At 37.1% G+C, this 16289-nt stretch overlaps 1 long non-coding RNA gene across 1 annotated transcript; it reads right to left on the bottom strand.

The window, feature by feature from the left end:
• Positions 1 to 752: 752 nt before the first annotated feature.
• Positions 753 to 15699, bottom strand: LOC139134854 (uncharacterized). Its single transcript, XR_011552891.1, has 3 exons — positions 15579 to 15699; positions 1385 to 1872; positions 753 to 882 (listed from the first exon to the last, which is right to left on the bottom strand). It is a non-coding gene; the product is annotated as an uncharacterized lncRNA (long non-coding RNA).
• Between the last annotated feature and the right edge of the window lie 590 nt (positions 15700 to 16289).

Raw genomic sequence — 16289 nt, 5'->3', positions numbered from 1 at the left:
TTTTTATTGAATCCAATATGTCAAAAGAGTATTACCTTTTCATGATGATCATCCATACAGATATCACTGGGATGTTCTTGAACATAACTAACTTTCCATCCTTTAAAACATAATACAGCAGCATTAGTACATTTATAAGCTGAAACCCTTCAATTTTGCCTCCTTACTGATGTCACATTGACTAAAGAAACTCGCAGGTTTGGTATACATATATGCTTATATACTGACAGTACTGTACAATATGTGTGCATTTCAGAGGTACTACAATATGGTCCCCTTTTCCGCAGAAGTAAATTGCATTTGTTCAAATTCCAACTTCAGGAACAAAGATTTTATTCACAATTTTATAAAATAACAAAGCACACCATATATCTGACGCATGTTATTGTAACATGGGACCAAGCGTAACCTGAAAATTGATCAATAAAAGTCATATTTATAGACATTAGAAAGTGAGATTTATAATGAATGTGTTGTCATCACTTACAAGTAAATGCATATAAATACAATCTTACAGAATATCTCAATTGAAAGAGCTATAATCACTCACTTTTGATCATTGCCTTGTAAACTGACAAATGTAGATGAAACATCCACCCTTGTTGTTTACACATATTTGGCCTACAAATGTGGACATCAATTGGTCAATGCGCTTATGCCATAATGTCTACAAAAGCACTAGTAAATTTCCAACTTTCAACGAAATTTACTGTGCCCTTAAATGCAACACCCAGCAGCCAGCATAACATTCTTCCATTCTACCAGTCACATATTGCAACAATATTTTACTCACGTCTGAACTATTCTGGGCTTCCTCAGTTTCTTCTGATTCTGTCAGGGCATCGTCATTGATAATCATGGGCTGAATTCCGCCACCATCTCCTTCGGAAAAAAACGCATTGCAAGGGTTTAATTGGACAATGTAAGACTTGTATCCACTGGTTTTACAACAACATTGAAACTAAGGGAGTTTTTTCCCAATCAATTATGTTATTTATGCATCAAATACACAGCAAATAAGTTACCCACTTCTTCAACATAAGTATAGATTGTGAGGCAAAATATTTATATCTGTTAGTTTAAACTTTCTTAGGTGTTTGATTTCTTGAATCAAATGCTTCGATTATTTTTAATGTATCAAAATGCTTTAGTAGAAGGAAGAAACTGGTTCCGATATATGATTAATTCATCTTGGAATTCATTCTATAGACTCGTTTGCTTTAATCAGTGCCCATTATCCAGCTGATCATTAATGCGATCAGCTCATATCAACATTGAAATCACATTTCAAAATTTGGGTGTCTACGTTCATTTAACATCAAAACAAAATCCCCTGGCAGTGTTATCATTCTATTATTGTTGAACAGACTTTATAAAAACTTACGATTGATGAAGAAAAGCTCAACTTCTTTGAACCTTTCTTGGTCATATGTCGCTCTTAGTCGCAAAGTTATTCCAACTTCAGCAGCAGCCTTCTCATCTCCTCCGTTATCAATAGTGGTTCAAACGCTTTTGCTAGACCTCCTGATCTACAAGTCTGCTTTAACCTGTAGAGATTGTAAAGAGTTAAAAGCTTCAACAAGATTGCCAAAGACTTTGATGTAAAACTGGACAGATTCACATCACCAAGTTTATCCTTGCAGATCTTCTTCATTTCTTGAGAGCAATCTCCATCACCATTACTTCTTACTTCTTGTACTCTACGCTTCATTGCCTCATGAAAGAATTGCGATGTAGCCTCCCTGTTGTTAGTTTCATCCCCATTCTGTCTCATTCGTGGTTGTGCGGATGATGCATTCACATGTTCGTCTACTTCTGTACAATGATGTGGATAAACAGTGCGATCCAGTTCTATTTGTATTTCGACAGAGTCTATTATGTTACAGAAATGTAGAAAAGTAAAACAGAAATGTTAGCTACAGAAGTACCGGTGGACATGGACCCTGAATTACAATGATCGGAGATTTGAAGAGGATAAATTTAATAGCTATCATGCCATTGTTCTTGGCCACCTTGGATGAGGGTAAACACTGACAAGATTGTGAAATAGTTGTTTTACATTTTACCCAAACAGACATACTGTGTAGGGTCGCCATCTGTCGCCATCATCCACTTATTGTATGTTATTACATTTTGTCAGCTTCCATTCAGTATAAATAGTCTGGAGATTTTACTTCATTTTAGTGTAACTATATTATTTTGTCTTGGGTATATTTCTTTGCTTTAATTCCTATCTTTGAAATAATGTGTAGAACTTTGCTAGAGATCATTATAATGTTAGGCCAAGCCATTTGTCTGACATTTACCAAGCTTATGTATGTAAATAACATGTTTAATGCTCATCTCACTCACTCAAGCAACCAACGATTGAAAATGAAAGAGAACTTGCCCGCTGCATATTGGCATTATTCCATAATGTATACTTTTTAAAGTTTAGACTCGGAATTGAGGACAGATATTACACTTGTTTGGCAAAAAATAACAAATTCTTGCCTCAATGTGCTATAAATTAAGTAAGGATCTCTGCAAGCTCTAACTCCAACCATGACTAAAGGCACAGTGTTGGTTCAAAACAACAGCGAACTCAAAGATAGAAATACCAGCCACAAGCTGAAAAGCAGCATTCTCAATTAACCCACAAATTAAGTTAAGGTAGAATGCACATTAGGGAAAGATTTCCCGACTCTCCGACATTTACAATATTCTTTCGGCCTGCCATTTGTGGGGTCTCAGTGTGAAGCTTTATGGAGTAAATAAACATTTTACGTTTTGTGAAAATCGGGAATTTTATTTGCCAAAAAAGAAATAACCCAAGCAAGATAATCATTTGAATTTCAAAAATCAGTAATTATTGGGTAATTTTGATCTCTAGTACAAAAATTTACTCGATGGCCCCAGATTTTTTTCTCGATTTCGGCAAGTTTGATCAAGCCAAAGGAGTTGCATATTAATGAGGAGTATTATTATTCACTTCAGGAGCCCTATCTCTACCTCAATATGTTGACAATAAACTTAAATACTGTGATGGTTCCAACAACTGAGAATGGATATTCAAACACCTTGCTTTCAGTTGTGCAGTCTCAGGTGCAGAGTTTGCAGAGACCCCAACAATTGCATTTTTTCTGTGAAGGCTCGTGTAATCAGACGTGGTCTCTTTCTTTGTTCAATTTGGAAAATACTCATGATGTAATGACAGTGTTACCACACGTCTTTTACTCCTGGTGATATCACAAGTATATTCCTTTGCTGAATAAAGGCAAAATATGCTGAAAAATTATAACAGTAACATTTCATAATATACCTTCTCATCTTTTTTCAATCGTGCCATGTCTTTGGTTACATCTTCGGTTCGTTTCTCACTTTTTAAGAGAGATGCGAATGTAGCATAACTTGCTGATATAACATCACTTGTACACATTTGCTCTTTCAGTGCCTTTGCTTTCTGAAATGCCAATGGTGTGTTTGCTAGATGTTGAAGAATTTTCTTTGCTAGGTTCTTCTCAGGGTTCTCCACAATCCATGTATCTCCATAAATGGCAAAGTATTTTTTGATGAAATATGCTACGTCTGAGTTGTCGTGAAGGAAGGTTGGTAGCCCAAATACCATTGCCTCTAAACCATGAAAACTATAATTCCTGTAAAATTGTGTAGGTATACAAAGATGGGCTTGTTGCAGTGATTTCAATAATGATTTAGCTGAGCACCCTGTACACAATGTTGGCAGTACCTGACTTGTTTTTTTCTTGTCAGCAAAGAGGTCCTTACCAGGCTTCAAAACATGTTGATGTCCAACCTGTATCCTCCATTCAGGAAGGTTACATTGCATGTTTTAATATCCTTAGCCGCTGTACTAATAGCAGTTGCTATTGACTTGCACTTTATGATATCTTCGTGTCTATCTATCTGGCCGTATGTCAGTACATTGTGTTGTGTGAGATCCGTGAGCTTACTGGGCTTTTTAGTCCGAAAATCAGTATTTGGCATTGGCAGAATTTCTTCATGTGGAATTTCTGACAAGTCTTTACCCGCAACCTCTACCCTGTAATGATTCTTGAAATACTGATGGATCTTTGGGCCAATTGAAAATATCAGGTCAGCTGCACTTGCCATTCGCAACATCTCATCTTCAAGTCTGACAAACCATATTCCTCTGCTTGCAGGCAGTTACTATGAGGATGAACATGATTGATGAGTACCAGTTTTGATGTTGGGAACAATGTTTTATGAATGCGTATTGCTGCATGTCCTGTCTTTGGCGCATATCCAACAACATACTGGATATTTTCTAGTTCTCTCAGCTCAGGGTAGTGAATTTCATGATATTGCAACCACTTCAACGCTGGGAGTTTGTCTTTTGGATCAGCCCATTCTGATATTGTGCTGGAATCAAGGTAACACAACAGCTCTCAGCATCTGTCTTCTGATCATCACTGACTTTGACTTCAAGTACAGTAGAGTAGGCTTTCAAAGATTCTCCTGCCTTGGCTTTCCTTGCACAGAAATCTTGGACAAGGATTCTGTGAAATGCTGTAAGACCTAACTCATCTTTATTCCAGGCATCAGCAACAAATACTGCTCCAGGTTTAAATCCAAAAGATGAAGTTTTGCTTGAGGGAAGAGACTTTCATGTATTGCGGATGCAGCGATGCTTGTCTTTCCATGCAATCCCACAACATGACCAACATTGTCTAACTTCCCTAGTCCTGGATAATAGTTTTGATGATTGAGAAGCCAGTTGAATGCAGGGGGATCTTCAACACGGTAAGACCATTCTGGTCTAGTTGCCGAAATCAAAGTAACACCATACTTGGTAGCATTTTCTCTCAGCTCCTCACTCACTTCATCATCAAGGACAGTGCAATAAAGTTGAGAAGGTTCATAGGCTGCTTCGCGAATGTATTTTCACAGAAATCAGTGATTAGCTCCCAAGTTGTTGAACCTTTTGAACTTGGTTTCCATGATGTTGATACAACCAACACTGCGGAAAGTCCTTCCATCAGTTGCAACAGTTATCATTTCCATGAATCATATATGAAGTTGATATCAGAAACTTGAGATCTGTATGTCACATAATATTCTGCCCACTGACTGAAGCAGGCATTGACTATAAGTGAGAATTTGGTGAATCAATAATCGTAACTGAAATGACAATTGATGGCTCTGCACTTTCCAATCAGATTATTGAATGTGTTCTTCATTGTGAATGGTGGTTAATTCCCGTTGCTGTTTGTACACCTGAACTCTGTTAAAGTAAAGAAGAGGATCACACTTTAAAATAATGTCTACTGGACGACTTTGATCTCATCACAAGCTGTTTCTAACCTATATTTCCTCCTGTGACAGACTAAAATCAATAATTAATGTAGAATTAACAATCTTATATAGAACCTTCCCTTGAATAGGGCCTTCTATTTCTGAAACATGATATCATGGCCCTAACAAAATCTGTTTCTTTCTATGCCGAACAGCGTGTGTCAGAGAATCTGTCGTCTTCAAAGTTTCTGCGTTTGGAAAAAACGGGTTACTTTGTGTCAGCGAAGTCCTCTTTGTTGTTTTTTGCCTTTGTTCATCATCTGTTCTTTTTTGCAACCTCCAGGACGTCTTCTGAGGAGTCTCTTGCTTGCGCTGTGGGTTATGCTTGCCGCCTAATGTCTCTTTTTCTATGTTGATATGTACAGGGGTAAGTCTTTCATCCTAAGTGTCCTGTGGCTATTTCTCCATTCTCCTGGTTTTTACGTGATGTTTGGTGATTCAAGATTTCTAATTTTATTGTTGTAATTTTCTTGATTGAAAAAATTGCACAAATGAAAGTAATCTGCATAGCAAATAGTATTGACAATCACAGCTAGTATTGCTTGCAGTGTAGACAATCATAAAGAGAAGATTAAATCCAACTTAATGCATTACCAGAATAATTAGTTGTAACAGATGACACTATCAAATGCAGCAGACAGCACTTAAAAAGTTTAAAGAAATCTATTGGTAGTCTTTAGGAAATTCTGACATAAATTCTCTCATTGAGAAATGCAACCTGGGTTAGAACATTTTAATCACCACCAATAACATTCAGATACTCAAAAGTAAAGCAGATTCAGCCTCACTGCGCTATGTAGAGAATATCAACTATTTGTGACATGTGTGTTGATGAAGAAGGTGGAAATTTTTGACAGTTCATTTCAGGATTGCCTGACCAATTAAATTGCAAAAATAGCTGCAAAAATTCACAATTAAAGATTTCATCATGATTTGAACAAATCACATTAAGATCATCCCTTAGAACATATCTAGCACATATCAAAGCTATCAGACGAATTTTGAGAAATAAATGTTTTGACCAAAAATTACAAAAATTGCTTTTAATACAAATTTGCATATTTCTGTACAATTTTAACAAATCTGAAAAGGGGTCATCCCTAGGGATCTATATCCCAAATATTGAACCTGTCTGAAGAAGGAGAATTTTAAGTAGGAGACTCACGTTAAAGACATTTTTGAAGAGATTTATGTTTTATTTCAAAATTTGCGTCCCTGCCATATGACCTTTACATGGGTGAACATGTCGATACAACATTGTATTCGGAAATACTTACGATATTATCAATTTTTGTGTCCTACGCGTACTGTTATGTTTGATTGTCTTAACTGTGCATGGATTAGTCAGGATAGAGAAGCAACGTCAACACATTACGAAAGGGTAGATTTTATTGTATTTTCATAGATTTTTCAAAAGCCTTTGACTCTGTTCATCATACTTTGTTGTGGGATAAACTTATCAGTTATGGTATTCACGGCAATTTTCTTTCTGTTCTCAGATCAATGTATAAAAACTTGCAATCTTGTGTAAGTACTCCTGCCGGTACTGATTATTCTGAATGTACAATCGGAACACGGCAAGGATGTATGTTAAGCCTGTTCTCTTTCCTTGTTTATTAATGATCTTGTGTCATATACTCGTAAAATTGGTTGTGAAGGTGTTTATGTTGACGAAGAAGCGCAAAACCGTACCTGAATATTTTGATGTATGCTGATGACATAGCAGAAGGATCTGATTTACCAATTCACACTCAGAGACAAATTAATCAGTTAAATTTATTCTGTTCACACTCGGGACTAAGTGTCAACTTAGATAAAACCCAAATTATTGTTTTCCGTAGAGGAGGTCCTCTTAAGAATTATGAAAAGTGGTTTTTGGACAAAAGACCGATTAAAGTCGTGCCACAGTACAAATATTTGGGTTTAATTTTCTCTTCCAGACTTACTTGGAGTCCAACCGAGAAAAATCAAGCTCCACAAGGTCGAAAAGCCATGTTTCAATTGAAATCTGTATTAAGAAAATTAGGTTGACTGTCACTGCACGATTCTTTTAAACTTTTTGATACTTATCCGGTCTTATTGTATGGTAGTGAACTATGGGGCTACGACTATTCTCCCCTGGTTGAGCAAGTTCACTATCAGTTTTGTAAGTTTCTTTTAAATGTCAGTGGGGAAAACGAATGATCTTGCTGCAATTGGTGAGTGTGGCCGTTTTCCCCTCTATGTCATGTATTTTAAAAGGTGTGTAACTTATTGGTTGAAAATTTTACAGATGGATTCTCATAGATATCCATACAGGTGCTATATTATGTTAAGTAGGTTATCTGAAGAACGAGCGATAAAATCTATTAATTGGGTCTATAATGTCAAAACCTTACTTTACCGCTTTGGATTTGGCCATGTATGGCTAAATCAAGGTGTGGGTTCAATAGACGATGTTCCGCTTATTGCGAGATCTCGCAAGACTTTAATACATGCCCGTAGACACAGATTTCCAGCTTAGTAATACAGGTCAAATTTTGTATGGAACTAGAAAAAGCGCAGAACTGAGCAAAGATTGCAACTTCATATATTTTATGCAGTGTTTAACGTAATTAGCGACTTGTCCTGTTTACGCAGTTTGTCCTGTGTTGCGAGAACACGTCCACTGCGAACCACATATTCTCGCGATATCTCGGAATGTCTCGCGCGGTTCGGAACATGGTCTATTAACTTGTTTTTATCTGAATTTACCCAGAGACTGAAAGATTGTGCTGGGCAAAACTGGCACCAGGATGTAGAATCGTCTCCTAGGTTACGTAGTTACTGCACCTTTAAGACAATACTTGAACCAGAGAAATATTTGAGCAGTGTACACATTTCTAAATTTAGATTTGCGCTTTCAAGATTCCGATGTTCATCACATGTTCTTGAAATCGAGAAAGGACGCCATGAAAACACTCCTGTAAATGAAAGATATTGTAAACTCTGTTTGAAAACTAATAATCTCTGCGTGAGGATGAATATCATTTTCTTTGTATATGCCAAATTTATAAAGACCTCCGAAAAGAAATGTTGCCTCACTGGTTTTGTATTAACCCTTAATTTGACAATTTTACGTCACTCTTGAGTACAAGTAATGTAACACAACTTAATATTTTAGCATCATTTATTTATTTTGCCATGAAGAAAAGAGCAGACTCTCTCTCTGTAAGCGAAAACTGATTTATTTCTTTTTCACTATGGGCCTGTGGCCTGATGTTATGAAATAAATATTGTACATTGCAACGTCAACAATTATGTCAATTTTTCAATTTAATGAAGTGCGCATGCTCTTATTTTACGGTGTGTTACATCATAGACAGACGCGTTTCTCGACTGTCTATTGTTCATGTCATGGCTGCCAAGCTAGCGAGGTCGAAAAAAGAAAGCAAATAAAGTCATGGACAACCAAAACTACACTATAAGACTGTTGAACTTGGGGTCATGCTACGGTAACGTGGTACACGACACGTAGGATGTGAATTTTTTTCTGCAAGGACCTCATCAGTTCGGACGGTGGGTCAAACTCAGTAAAGTCCGCACAGTATTCTCAAACTCTGAACATTATAAATATTACGTCACAGTATATCACTACAGGTTAGGGGCCTACAGTGTCGTTTATATTTAAAAATTGCAATGTCTTACAATTTGACAGTCGACCGGGCGACAATCTACTTACATTTGTATTAATTTTAATGAAATCTGACATTCAGAACTGTTACGTCTTTTACCAGTAGCATTGTAAACTGTCTGGTCCATACCTGATAAAGTCCGACATTCAAACGTGTTCCCTGTCCTAACTTATAATGACCGAAAACCCCAAAACTACCTCCACTTCTGTTAATATTTTGCATGTGAGTCGATACCGACAAAGTCCGTCGACATTCAAAGTTGTTCCCGCTCCGGACGAAATTTGGGCCGAAAAATAGTCTTTTTCTGCGAATGTCGGTAAATACCATTCTGACATTCAAAAACTTCCAACAATCCCAACTTATTAATTACTCCTATATAGTAAAATCTTTTCCCGGTGCACGATTGTAATCTCCTTTCTTATTTTGCCCCGTTCTCGCGCTATAGGTCGAAGAACGGCGTGATTTTGGGTCTCCAGGTTCTCTACGATTTCAGGAACATTGTGATATGGTTCTCTACGATTTCAGGAATATGGTGATATACAAATTGTGTGATAAAAATCCCGAAATTTGACTAAAATGCGATTCTTTAAACTCCCGTTTCAGTCTCGCGAGAGAGATGAAAGTTTATTATTCCCTCAGGCGTCGGCACCCCGTTGGAGGTTCCGGTGGTAAATGGTTTAAAGCGATTTTTGCAAAACAAAATTGGAGTCGGTAACCCCTTATTTGTATGTTATTAAATTAAGTATATTTTCATGCGCTCATTTCTTCGATTTCGGCAGAAATTGCACTTGTCTGTATTTTTACTCTGTCCGTCGAGCGCGTGAGTGACGCTCTTCCATTTACTGCCTGACACCATTTTCGAACGCTATTGATACGTGACCCCCGGCCCCCGTCGCTTACCCTATGGTTTTATGATGATGAAGAAAAACAAATAAATGGCTTAGAATTGGCACATCCTGATTGATTTAACCTCTACGGTATATTACAAATTTGTACGTTTATTATTATTTCGCAGTTTGAATGCAGAATTACCTGCGCCTAACGACGAAAAGTATAAAATTTGACTTGTTACGTGTACATCGGTGTGCGCTTCCCTGGCGTGTTAACCATAGGTGTCATTGAACTCTCAACAGAGTTTACGCGCGGAAATGTATAAATTTGCAGACGGACAAGCGGGAAGTTTTCGTATTCTGCGCGCCAAACATCACAAGTTTACTATGACCCAGTGACCTGCTGAGGTAAGGTGTTCAGTGGGGCAGCGGAGCTTGGGCCGTGGTGGGGCGGGGATACATACGTAATTCTACCGTCGCGTGTCGGCTTTCATACGACTACTGAAGTTTTAAAATTCTGACACAAAATGTATTATTATCCAATGACGATTATATCTTTGCATTTTTCACAAAGATATTTTCTAACTCTTGCTGACTGGTCATGTACAGTACGCGTGCATATGTACGCGTTTCTAGTAGTCAAGTGAACATATATCGATCACAGGTGCGTACAGCGTCACGGTTGCTTGGATAGTCGGTCGAAAGTGTGAGGCCGAAGGCCGAACCTCGGTAATGCTTTACACCAGTCAGTCCCGAGGTTCGGCCTTCGACGCAGCCTCAAATTCGTTCCAGGGCCTTCGATCGACTATCCAACTTGAAGCAACGCTGCACCCATGCGTACCTGTGGTCCCGATAACATTTGATGGACATCTTTCGTTGTCAATGAGCTGAGTACTGAGAATGGTCGGCCGATATCGTTTTTTATAGCTTTGATATACGATCCATCAAACTTGCATCCTGATTTAGTTCACACACTGTGCTTATAGTAAAGCATTGCATTGTACCATGGCCATATTTGTCCCCACTGGAGGTGAAGGAAGTCAGCATAGACCACCCGGCCCATAGTCAGAGGTGCTCGCAGCGCCCGTGTTGCCTGGCTAAAAAGTCTATCGAAGGCTGAGAGTGTGAGGCCCTGTCCGATAATTTGCATCCATATCTGCCAAACCGCTTTCGAACGATGACGTTATTTATTTATTTATTCATTCTGACATCCAACAGGCATAGCCCAATAACTGGATGCAAACAGAGAAAAATTAAAACATGAGAAAGACAAATTACAACATGCAGAAACTAATTTTAAAAAAGGCACTAAACAAATAACAACAGAGACTGACAAACATCAAAAACTCTCGACAGTAAAATGACTATCAGCAAGAGATAATAAAACAGATGACACTTGTGTTTTAAAAGTACTAAGACTGGTAAACAAATCAATATCAAAACGATAGACACTATTTAAAAGTGACATTGCCCGAGACGAAAAAACAATATTAGACAGGTTAACGCGGTGAGTTGGAATCCGGAAAAGGTCAGAAGACCTGAGACGCCTTGGGGGCACAAAGAAGTGAAGGAGCTATTAATATCCGGACAATCGGTAATAAAATTGACACACTTGTGAATAAAACAAAGATCTAAAACTTGACGACGAATAAAAAAGAGGCGAAAGTTTAAAATAAGAACATAATGTAAAATAATTATCAACATTGTACTCCACACCCTCCTTAAAACAAAGAAATTAATAAATTTCTTCTGAACTCGTTCAATTTTGTCAATGTACGACTTCTGGTGTGGAGACCACACTACTGAACAATACTCAAGGATACTCCTAACAAGTGCAATGTAAATACTTTTGATGGCAGTGGTATTAGTGAAGTCGCAGCAAGTCCGTTTAATAAAACCGACCAATTGATGTGCTCTTTTGATTGTGCAATTGATGTGATGTACAAAGCTTAGATTTTTGGAGAAATAAACACCAAGATCCTTGATGACATCACCACGTGTGATTGATTGCTTATAAAGCTTATAATTGGAATGAACTGGAATACGCTTGTTGGAGAATGAAATAACAAAACGTTGATGGTGGTAATTGCATGTTTCTATTCAAAAATGTTCCAAAATAGTTGAGATTCAACACTTTACTGGCACTTTGATCCCGGCTTTTATCTCAATTGTGGAAACATGCAACAGGACGCTTATGAGAGGTAGCCTAACATGTTCGATAAAATTCATTCATCGGTTTATTGCCTCTATTTTCAGCTGACTTTATGTATATCAGGATATCTCGGAAAACTAAAATATACAGTCTCACTTTTTAATGCATAAATCTCACAAATACGGTAAGTTTTATGTAGAATTAAAACCTGTAAAACGAATGAAGTTTCAGGATAAGTAGTTTGGAAAATGGGTAGGTTGGATCACCCACTGGGATCGATTTTGTTATCATCAGTTTTAATCCAAGGACATGTCGACAAATATAATGAACTGATCCTTTTCAACTGATTAAATGTATAAATTACAACTCACAAAAAAAAAATAAGATGATGAAGCAAAGATTGAATGGGGGAAAGTTCTGACGCATATCCACGAAATCCAGGATAGATCTTTGTACTAATATGGTTCATGGTGAGTTTTATGTAGAATTTCAAGCAAAACTTATAAGTTTCGGGATGGGTTGGAAAATTGGTAGGTTGGATTACCTACTGAGTATACATGTAAGCTTAGATTTGTTACCATCAGTTTTTATGACAGTAGGGCTACATGCCAACAAAAATATATGACAGAAAGTCATTCTCATAAAATTAGGTTCTAATGAATTGATCAGTCTTCAACTGATCAAGTATTAGGCCTATAAGCCTTACATGTATAAATATAACTCACAAAATGAAAAAAATGGCGATGATGAAGCAAATATTGAATGAGGGAAACTTATGACACATTTCCACAAAGCTTTTCAGGATAGACCTTTGAACTGTCGTTTGTTGACAGTTATAATTTCCAACACTTCAGTGTCATTCCAGGTCACAAATTCAACACTTGACTCGTTCCTTTATCATTGACATCTGAAGTGCCTTTTTGGGGTGAGGGTGTGCTCTAACATATCCACTTCTCAATCATTTTGGTAGCGCATAGGCCTAAAGCTCATAACCTTACACAACATAATCAGGAACTCTTTCATTCAGCAGGGTTCAGCGAAGCATCTTGTGAAGAAAACAAATTATTGTGCCCGTCTCTGATAATATAATGCATTTGATTCGATATCTAATAAAGTCTGACAGAGCCAGAAAACGTGTACCAAAATATGGCGTAATGAATATTAATGACAACACCCATTTAATCATAGGCCAATCATGAGAGGAACATTTTGACTGATTGACTTTCAAAGGGACGACAGTGACATCATTGTCTCTCCTCGAGACCATTCACTTTCAAACAAGCTGTTTTACATTCTAGAAAGCTAAAAGTGGACCTCGAGGCTAGACGGAATGGGGTCGGAGGACTGAGGCCGTAAACGACGAATAGGATCTAGGCTTACAGCCGATTAGCAAGTTGGCAACGTTTGCAGAACACTTAAAGTGGTATGTACAAAGGTTGGAGAGGAAATAAGGACTTGTAGGTAATAAAGAAAGCAGTCAGATGGTTTGGAGTCGAAATCTTTATTTGAAATATCACATTCAAAATTAATAAAATAAAATAAACCCGTGCACAAAGAACCCCCAAACATACACACAGTAAATTTTGTGAAAAACACATTTTTCAAAATGTTCATATAGAGCTAACAGAAATTACATAATAAGTAGGGTCCCAAACGTGACATTTATGATAAAAAGTTGATTCGAAATGAGTATCTAGAAACGTGTGTCTCTACCTTAAAGATGTTTTGACCAAAAATGACAAAAATTGCCTTAAAATACAAATTTGCGTATTTCATCACAATTTCAACAAATCTAAATGAGGTTATCTCTAGGGAACTGTGTACCAAATATTAAAGAAATCGGGATGGCCGAAGAAGAAACTTCGAATGTAAAATGTTTACGGATGCTGGACAACAGACGACAGAGGATGGATGATGCCACACATCCACCTCCACCTGTTTGATAGCTCTACGTAGCTGACAGAGGAGCTAAAAATTAATAATAAGTGTATGGTTTATACTGAACAGCCGGCGAGGAATGTTGGTCGCCTTATAATAAATTTAAAAACTAGAGATGCTATGACGAAGAGTGTTTACTTATCACCCTGATCCAGATATTCTCTGAGCGAGCACTTCCTAATTAATCGTGGCCATCGTTGTGAAAACTAAAACAATGCTGAATTTCTGGCCTTTTTGTCAAAACAATTAGGCCTAAACCAAAATATCAAGAAATATGAAAATTACCAACACCTATACACCTCATAAAATGTTTGACATGTTCATTGTTTATTTAGCACTAAGCAAGCATCAAAAAGCAAACATGACAGCTTTGTTGCCTATCCCCTCGCATAGGTCATTACATGGTCACAAAATTGTGCAGTGCATGATGGGCAACCAATCAACTTGATGTGCACAGTTGTTGCCATTGCCATATTACATAGACTAACTAAGGCTTATTGACGGTTGACCATGGCCGGATTAAAAATTAATGTTTATCTACATCAAGAACTCAGAATGTGAATTTAAGACTTTGCTAAAATAGAATGTTGTTATCTATGATGATATGAAAGCTATAATCGCCGAATATTTTGCAGAAATTATACCGAAGAACCTATATTGTAACTTCAAATGCTATCTAACAATACTTTTGCTGAGAAAAGTTGCTATATGGCAAGAGCCGCTCAATACTTGCAATATTTCATCAATATTTGAAGAATCCTGAGTGAGGATTTTGCCTTAAATTTTTTCAGTGTATGACCCGACTGTGAGGACATAAGGACCATACTCATGCAATTGTTTTACTTTTAGGTCATTTTTGTCGTGCACATTTCTACATTTTCTTCTGAGAGCAGGTGGAAATGCTTATAATTTCTTGGTTTTCCAAAACCGGCTGTATATATGTAATGCCTCTATTATTGTTGACAGTTTGTAAAATCTAGACTCCCAATTTACTCCCAATTTAGTCTATAGTAAAAATATATAAATAGTTTACAAAAAATCTCAGGAACAGTTTGTTTATTTTTCTCGCTTGCCTTATTGTGTCATGAGTACTTAACAGCCAGCATTACTGTGGTTAATGGAATGCAATGAACTTTGTTTGACCGACTTCAACTATGAAGGTTTTAAGATCTATTAGTTGTCACGCCATCCAAGAGAATTATTTTAAATGTTCTCCAATGTGGGCTTTGATTTCTAAAATTATGTTCAAAACTAGTCAAATCAAATCCTGAAGGAGTTGCAATGAAATTGCTTTACAAAGATCTTCATGTTTGCAGTCGCACATTTACCATTATCACAAAGCAAATTACAAAGATGCCATCATGCCCATGGCATTAGATTACAACAAATGTATTTTCATCTGATTTGCTTTATTACCAATTATAGCTAGTAGTATAGTATTGTTTATTATCCATTGAATGTACACGTTTCTAACATTTATTGGGGCCTTCAAGCAACAATGGGAGTATTAACAAGACTAGAAAAACCAAGCATTGGTAGTCAGAAGGAAGTTTAACGTGTTGAGACTTGCCGCTATGCTTTGACGCCATTGTTTAACCTTGCAAGGTGTGGAAACTTCAGATATATCACAGATTACACATAGTACATGTGTGTTAATTAGATTATTTCAAACAAGATAGGGAGTTTACTTACCATTATCCAAGAAATGAGATACAACTGTGGAATTTGAAGAAACTAAGAAACTGTTCAAATGTCTACCAAATTCCTAAAGGATTATTAAAATTGTATAGTGGCGTAGGTTCCACCTGTGCTTAGGTCCAAAGGTCACATTTGTCACATGTCCCAGTTGTGTTTGTAATGGTCACAATGCCAACTTTCCTTGTATGATTCCATAGAAACTAAGAAATGCATGACTTTGTGTGATGAAATGTGACAAATTTTTCTATATTTTGTTAAATTATTACTAACATTGGAACAACGGGATGACATTAAAAATGTTATTCATTTTTCATTGAATTCATACCTACCAAAACTTGAAATCAGAAAATGTAAAAAGTACAGGGGAACCAAAAGAATTTACGGTTACCACTATAGATAGAGCAACACTTTCAAGTCCCCCTCTACGACCCCCAAAGTTTTCGAATCCCCCTGAATTCCTCAAGGCCCCCCCCCCCGTTTTTTTTTGGTGAACGTAGATTTATTACAGAGAATACAAAACTCTGCTGCACATTTAATTGCACAGGTGAGGAAACAAGAAAACATATCTCCTATTCTGATCATATTCCACTGGATTAAATTAAAGATTTTACTCCTCAACTACAAGGCTCTGAATAATTCTGTGCCTGACTGACTGCATCATGCACTCATCGAATGCAGGAATTACCCTTCCATCTCTCCATTCAG

The sequence above is a fragment of the Ptychodera flava genome, chromosome 1 (genome assembly GCF_041260155.1).
Source record: "Ptychodera flava strain L36383 chromosome 1, AS_Pfla_20210202, whole genome shotgun sequence".
Lineage (NCBI taxonomy): Eukaryota > Metazoa > Hemichordata > Enteropneusta > Ptychoderidae > Ptychodera > Ptychodera flava.
The sequence above is the reverse complement of the archived record's forward strand: the minus strand, read 5'-3'. Positions and strand labels throughout refer to the sequence as shown.